This window comes from Crinia signifera, chromosome 2, assembly GCF_055691185.1.
Source record: "Crinia signifera chromosome 2, ASM5569118v1, whole genome shotgun sequence".
NCBI lineage: Eukaryota > Metazoa > Chordata > Amphibia > Anura > Myobatrachidae > Crinia > Crinia signifera.
The window spans coordinates 68,545,577-68,553,076 of NC_139218.1; the positions used below are offsets into that span (position 1 = coordinate 68,545,577).

The 7,500-nt window shown below is 44.7% G+C and overlaps 1 protein-coding gene across 2 annotated transcripts in view; it reads right to left on the reverse strand.

The window, feature by feature from the left end:
• The window catches only part of SLC6A4 (solute carrier family 6 member 4), a 142,389-nt gene that overhangs the window by 78,654 nt on the left and 56,235 nt on the right, over positions 1-7,500 (reverse strand). For both annotated transcript variants that reach the window (XM_083172306.1, XM_083172305.1), the window contains exon 2: positions 1-60. This exon is cut by the window's left edge and continues 493 nt beyond it. The gene's annotated coding sequence lies outside the window, so the exon portion shown is untranslated. The remainder of the gene's footprint in view (positions 61-7,500) is intronic.

Genomic DNA, 7,500 nt, shown 5'->3' on the forward strand with positions numbered 1-7,500 from the left:
GAGTTGTGTAGTCTAACCGATGTTAGCTCAGTGTATACTCTTCCAGTGTTGGTCCTGCAACTACAGAAAATATAGCATAAGTAGAGAAACAGCAAAAATTAGGACCTTCTGCAAAGTGTAGTATGTACAACATTATTGCTTTACAAAAGTTTATAGTATCTAGAAAGAAATGGCCCTTGTAGTTCTGGTTGCTGGTTTTTGGATTTGCAAGATGTCCATGTGTTAATATTAAACTGTATAAGAAGATATTGAAGATGTAAACATATGGGTGAAGCCTCGTATACACCCGAGAAGTAGCTCTGAATTATCCTTAAATACTGAGTGATTAACTGTCACACTGTAATTGAACCATTTTCATTCCTAGACCAAGAAGAATAGACAGCGGGAAGAGGATATCTTTGACTTCCCACTCTCCATCCATTCTACGTTCATCAATGTGATATCTCTAGTTCACCAATTCCAATTTCCTCTCTTTGACAATTATAGTATTTCCTTTAACCTGTCTTTCCTCCTTTGCCCACCTCTTCTACCCAATATTACATCACCAAATGTAACCTTGAGGCAATTGAAGATAATTTCTCATCCTTACTTGGCTCAGTTTTCATCCCTCGTCCCACCTTCTCCTAACTTGACCATGTAATTTCCCTCTACAATAGCACCATAAGTTGTCCTGGGGTCTTTAGCCTCAACTGTCACTAAAAGCCTTTCCAATGTGTGCCTCAAAACTCGCATGCACTATATAATTTCAAATATGTTCTTAACCCACCAAGCAACTCTGAAGGAAATTCTTCCCATCTTGTCTTTGTCCACTTCACATTCATGCTATCCTCCTGTAACACTGCTTTATCACTTTGCAAACAATCTTATTTCAAAACCCATTATTAATCTCAGTCCTCCATACTCCAGCGTCTCTTCACTATCTTTAACTCCCTCCTCACAACTAAACTTCTCTGTCAAGATGTTACCTCCCACAGGCTCCTCTCATTCCCTCCCCTTCCCTTCCCTCAAGACTCTTACTATTCTTCCGCCTCTAATTTGCCCATTGTGATGTCCTTCTGTCCTGCATCTGGAGATGAGTTTAGGGAATTATTAGTCCCATACAGTCTCCTCCACTCCTTCCCTCCCACTACCTGTTCCCAAATATCCTACCTCTTTAACCCCTTACCGCCGCAGCCTGTTTTTGCCTTCCTGACAGAGCCCTTTTTTTCAAATCTGACATGTATCACTTTATGTGGGGATAACTTTTTATTGCTTTTACTTATCCCAGTGATTTTGAGATTGTTTTCTCGTGACACATTGTACTTTAAGTTAGTGGTAAATTTTGGTCGATACAGTCTTTTTTTTGTGTGAAAAATACCAAAATGTCGTAAAAAATTGAACATTTTGCAATTTGCAAAATGTTAAATTTTCTGCTTGTGAGACAAATAATCATACCACTCAAAATAGTTAATAACTAACATAGACCATATGTATACTTTATGTTTTAATCATTATTTCAACCTCCTTTTATTTTTTTTGGACACTAGGGGGCAGCAGAGTCAAAATTATACACATAACTCATAAAACGCTGCAATTGGCTGTTCACATTTGAACAGCCAATCGCAACGATCGCCGATGGGGGGGCATCGCTGCCCCCCCTGGGCAATGAGGGAAGATGTCTGCTGTCAGGGACAGCAGACATCCCTCTGTCACCGCGTCTATAGACGCGGTGACAGTTTAATGGCATGACGTTGTTTTTAGTCTTTTTTTTATTGTAACACCATTTAAGTATGAACACCTTCTCTCCCCTTAATTTAAAACTCAAATTTTCTTGAGTAAATTGTCAACAGTAGTCTTACTAACTTTCCACTAACTTCCGCTGTTGCCCACTTCAGTACCACTTTCATATTCTCCATTTGAATGAAACTGACATTCTTGCTGCTCTTACTCTTTACTTAATCTCTTTGATCTCTTGTTTGCCTTTGACATCATGGACCAACTTCTCTTTTAACTCTTTCACTTCTATGGTCTATTGACACTATTTACTCCTGGATGTCCTCTTACCTCTCTCATCAATCTTTCTTTATCTCTTTGCAGGACTCCACCTCTCCCCATCTCCTTCTTCCTGTTGGTATCCCTCAAGGCTCCCTTCTTTTCTATCTTTATGCTTCCTCCCTTGGTGTGCTCATCAGTACTTACTGCCTCCAGTTAAATATCATTTCTATTTTTTTTACTTAACATAACTAAAGCTGTGCATACTGTACAATATACAGTTATCTGGAAGATAATCTACCAGGGCTGGCTAACTGGAATTAAATCACAGATTTAACCTATTTTTATGAATGACACTTGTCTTTTTTCCAGTGTTTGGGAGCAAATGGTCAATTGTCATTTTGTCTCATCCACTACCAGATTTTCATTCCAACCAGCCAGATCTGGCAGATAAATTTATAGTGTATGCCAAGTTTAAGCCTGAGCTATCATTTTCAAACCCTCTAGTCCACTTACCTCTCTCCTCCTGTCTCTGCTGGTAAAAAGTTGACCTTGACTAAGCTCTCTCCTTCAGACCTCTCTCCCTTTATTATTGCTTTCACCTTTGTAATAGCACTAGCATTAGCACTCTACAGAGACCAATTCAAACTCCTCAGTCTCACATGTAAAACCCTCACACAAAAAGAACTAAGGATAAAAAAGACTTAAGATTACACGTAAATTATATAAAAAGGGACAGACTAGATGGGCCAAGTGGTCCAATCTGTTGTCATATTCTATGTTAATAACAGTTTTCTCTTTTCCTAAAACGTTTTTAAATACCCCTAAAGTCCACTGTATTACATTTTGTTCATTAATCTGTTCTAGACAGAACATATACATCAAATTTAGATACTTAATTGACTATTCAAATACATAGCAAAAGTGTACTGAACCATCTAGTTTAGGGACAATGTCAATAGGACTTGACCACTGGCTACAAGACTTTTTAATTACCTCCAACTGTAACAATTTCTGGACTTCATACCACATTGCATCTCTTATTGCTCCAGGAATTCTAAGGTTGTTGTCTGACAGTGCCCCATAGTTCTGTGATGATATCATGAACAATTTCATTTGTTCTGCATGGTCTAGTACAGAGTACATCAGAACTGCAGTACACAGAAACTTTTAACCTTTTTTTTAAATCTGGCGTAAGTTAGATAACAGCTATTACTACAAAAGATTAATCGTAAAATGATATCTCCTGTACAAAAAGGGAAACGGTCATTAAGTTGACAAGCATAAGGTCGACATCACTAGATCAACATGCTGAAAGGTCGACATGGGTCTAAGTCAACATGGGACAAGGTCAAAAGGTCATTAGGTCGACACAAGCATGAGGTTGACATGGGCTAGGTCAACAGTCAAAAGGTTGACATGGGGATTTTCACTGTTTTATGACCCGACATGTGCCAACAGGCAGTATTTCATGCCCTACCATCCACTAGAATAAAATAGTGTGCAGCGAGGCACCAAGCCCAAGGCATGCGAGGGGGCACAGTGCACTGTGTCGACATTCTGGTAAAAAAACAGTGAAAAACCCCATGTCGACCTAGCCCATGTTGACCTAATGCTTGTGTTGATCTAATGCTTGTGTCGACCTTGTCCCATGTCGACCTCCTAGACCCAAGTTGACCATTCAGCATGTCGACCTAGTGGTGTTGACCTAATGACTGTCAAGCAACTTATGGTCGACCAAATGATCCATACCCCTACCAAAGCTATACACACATCTCTATAAAGAATCTAGAGAGTTTATATACTGAGGTAGATTACCTCTATGTTCTTATTATCTGGTCTAGTAAGCCCGCTCTCAGCAAATGCTTCGAAAGCTGGTAGATGGCCAACAGATGGCAGTGTAAGCTCGCTCAAAGCAAATGCTTCCAAAGCTAGTAGATGTAGTTTCCCTTGCTGCCAACAGATGGCAGTGTTTCGTATTCACACAGACACTACTAGACATATATATACATGATGAGCACCATCTTGTTCTTCCATTATATACAAAAGTCCAGAAACAAATTCTATGTTGTCATTGATCCATATCAAATCCATTAAGGATGGATTTTATAATTCCATATCTATTTTATTTGTGCAGCCACATGCCCAGTGGCGTAGCAATGGTGCTGCAGGCCCCGCAGCGGCTTGGGGGAGTGAGCACCGGTGGGGTCTTCAGGGCACGCTAGAAATAATAAGCTGCTACATCAAACAGAGACAGGCAAAAAGCCTAATGCAGCAAAGTGCCCAAGAGACCTGTGGCTGTAGCTTTCCTACTATCTGTGACACTTTATATCTCTCTATCCCTGACACTCTCTTTCCCCGACACTCTCTATCTACCTGACTGTTTTTTCTCTTTCTCTCCATGACACACGCTCTCCCCTCTTACACTATCTGTCTCTTCATCTCTCCGTTTATGACACGGTATATCTCTCTTCCCCTCCCTCTCTCTCTCCCCATGGCACTGTCTCTCCCCCAACTCTTCTCCCTTTTTCTGACACTGTCTTTCTACCTCTCCCACCTCTCTCCCACTCTGTCTCTCTCCCCTGGGCACTCTCTTTTGCTTTATTCATTCTCTTTCCCTGACACTGTCTCTCTCCATAAATCTGCCTTCCACTTTTTCTACCTCTAACTGTCCTCTATCTCTTGCCCTGATGCTCCCCCTCTCTCTCCTCAAACCCCTGCATTTCACTCTCTCTACCTCTTTTTCTCACTACTCTCTCTGTCTCTCTAATCCTCTTTGTCCTTTCAAACTGCTAACTACGTGGTTCCCAAACTCTGTGACTCTGCCCCCTGCGGAGCTGTATCGGTGACAGTGGTGCCTCGGCCAGTGTCCCTGTAGAGGCAGCCGCATGTAATTTATTAGTTCCCCGCTGGTAGTAAGTGCCGGAAGGGGAAGTGGTGCGAGCGGGTTTTGAGTGGAGTCAGCTGGTGGGGGATGCGGGTGCAAGTGTGTGTGAGTGCGCATAGCAGGCAAGTGTCCTGACAGGGATGAATGAGGTCTTGGTAGCTGAGGCAGGTGAATCTGAGCGGTGCTGGCTGGCAGGCAATCTGTGTAAGTATAAGTGAGGTGCTGCAGGGATCTACAGGGTGTGGGTGGGTGAGTGCGTGATACAGGTGATTTATACAAGAGTCAAGCTGGTAAGGGGGGGGGGGTGTGTTCCTGGTGCATGACCTTGATAGGTCGTAGGGAGTTATAGGGATGGGGGGAGGGCTTGATATAATAGGTGATTTATACGGGGAAATGGTCAGGCTGGTAATACCCCTTTTATACCTAAAAGCTGGGTCGCGCCATGGCTTTTGAACCCGACTCCAATCCAGGTGTGACCTGGCTTTTGACCCCTTTTACACCTACACCCCCACACGGCATAATTCTGGCTGGATGAAGTCACCGTTGGAGGGGCCTGAGCTGGCGATGAGAGCATCTCCCAGTGCTGGCTTTTCCATTGCAGTGAATGGGTCCTGGGTCACATTGACACGGGTTTACCCGTTTACAATTCACCATGATCCTGGTTGAACCCAGAAAATTTGACAGTTTGAAATCCTGGGTCATGATCGTGCAAAAACCCAGGTTATTAAAGCGGGAATAAATGGATATAACTGGGGGGTGGTCTTGGTGCATGGCCTTGAAAGCCTGGAATGTGTTCTTTTTTAAATGGGTGCAGGTGTGCAAGGAATGCACTACAATAACACATAGGGTGGGATGTACTATTAGCGATGATAAGTCAATAGTAGAGGAACTGAGCATTTTTTTTTCATTTGGTTTTACAAGAGAGAAAAATAGTGAGGAACTCATGAACACCACTTGAAAAGCTATTAGATATAGAGGGTGAGATTTAATAGGATGAGAGATTCAGAAAGTGAGAGATTTGGGAAGAAATCTCCAGGTTTTTTTAAAGCGGCAATCATTTACACCGCAAAATCAAACTGGTTTTGCAGTGTAAATGATTGCCGCTTTATAAAACCTGGAGATTTCTTCCCAAATCTCTCACTTTCTGAATCTCTCATCCTATTAAATCTCACCCAGAGTGTCCGGAGGAACAAGTCCGTAGACGACTTACCAAAATAAAAATAAATAAGTTACTGAGACCTGATGGTATTCTCCTGTGAGTTTTAAGGGAACTGAGCAAGGAAATAGCAAGGCTATTACACTCTGTTTTTGCAAACGCAGAAGTAGTCCCAATATTTAAAAAGAATGAAAATAAATAACACATGGGTAACTATAGAGGATTTGGGTATAGGAGATAACATCTGTAATTGGGTAAGAAACTGGCTACAGAACAGGGAACAGACAGTAGTGGTTAGCAGTTCATTTTCAAACTGGGTCACAGTACTAAGCGGTGTACCTCAGGGTTCTGTGCTGGGACCAATTATCTCTTATATATTTAGCCAGATCCGTCACCTAAAAGCAGTGTAGGGAACGGTGGGCGGGGTTCCACGGGTGATTGACATGGCCGTCCACCGTTAGCCACACTGCAGAACCTGGACACTTCAGTTCTACACAGGCTATGTCCTACACAGCAAGCTCCCGCCCCCTCCTCGCCCACTACTCCCCATGTCCACCCAAGCACACCCCAAACACCGCCCCACGGCTGCACACCACGCCCCCTCCAACCATAGCACTCCACTCTCTCCTGCTTTACCGTCGACCACACACCCCCCCCCCCCCCATCATCCACATACCCGTACTGCTGCAATTTCACGGCCACCCGCTGACCTACCCTATCTCACTCCAGCATCTCCCCACCTGCAGTTCCCATCTCCGCACCCCCTGCACAGCTCAGTGCACGGGGGGTTAATGCAGCCGGTCTGCCAGAGAGCTGTTCTGCTCTCCTTCTGCCCTTCCGGCAGCCACAGCTTATGCGCCGCTGCTGCTTCCTCCTGCCCTGCTGCAGCCACCGGCAATGGTCCGAGGCTGCAGCGCAAATAAGCCCTGGCTGTTGGCTTCCCCCCCCCCTTCTCAAGTGCGCATGAGGGTTGCGCTTTAATACAGCCACTTTAGCTGATCCTGGGCTGCCACGCATCCAGGACCCCGCGCGACCGCCTCTGTCATCCCCCCCTCGGCACCGCACACTGTAAGCCGGGGGGGTGTGGGCACTCCAAGCGACAGCACACTGTGGAATAATACACTCTTAAAGGTACGGCAGTTGCATTTTTCTTACACACACCTATTTATTCACCAGTCAGCGTCTCTGCCCTCACCCTCTCTCTAACTGCCCCCTCAGCCTCTCTGCCCTCACCCTCTCTAACTCCCCCCTCAGCCTCTCTACCCTCACCATCTCTCTAACTGCCCCCTCAGCCTCTCTGCCCTCACCCTCTCTCTAACTCCCCCCTCAGCCTCTCTGCCCTCACCCTCTCTCTAACTCCCCCCTCAGCCTCTCTGCCCTCACCCTCTCTCTAACTCCCCCCTCAGCCTCTCTGCCCTCACCCTCTCTCTAACTCCCCCCTCAGCCTCTCTGCCCTCACCCTCTCTACTACTGCCCCCTCAGCATC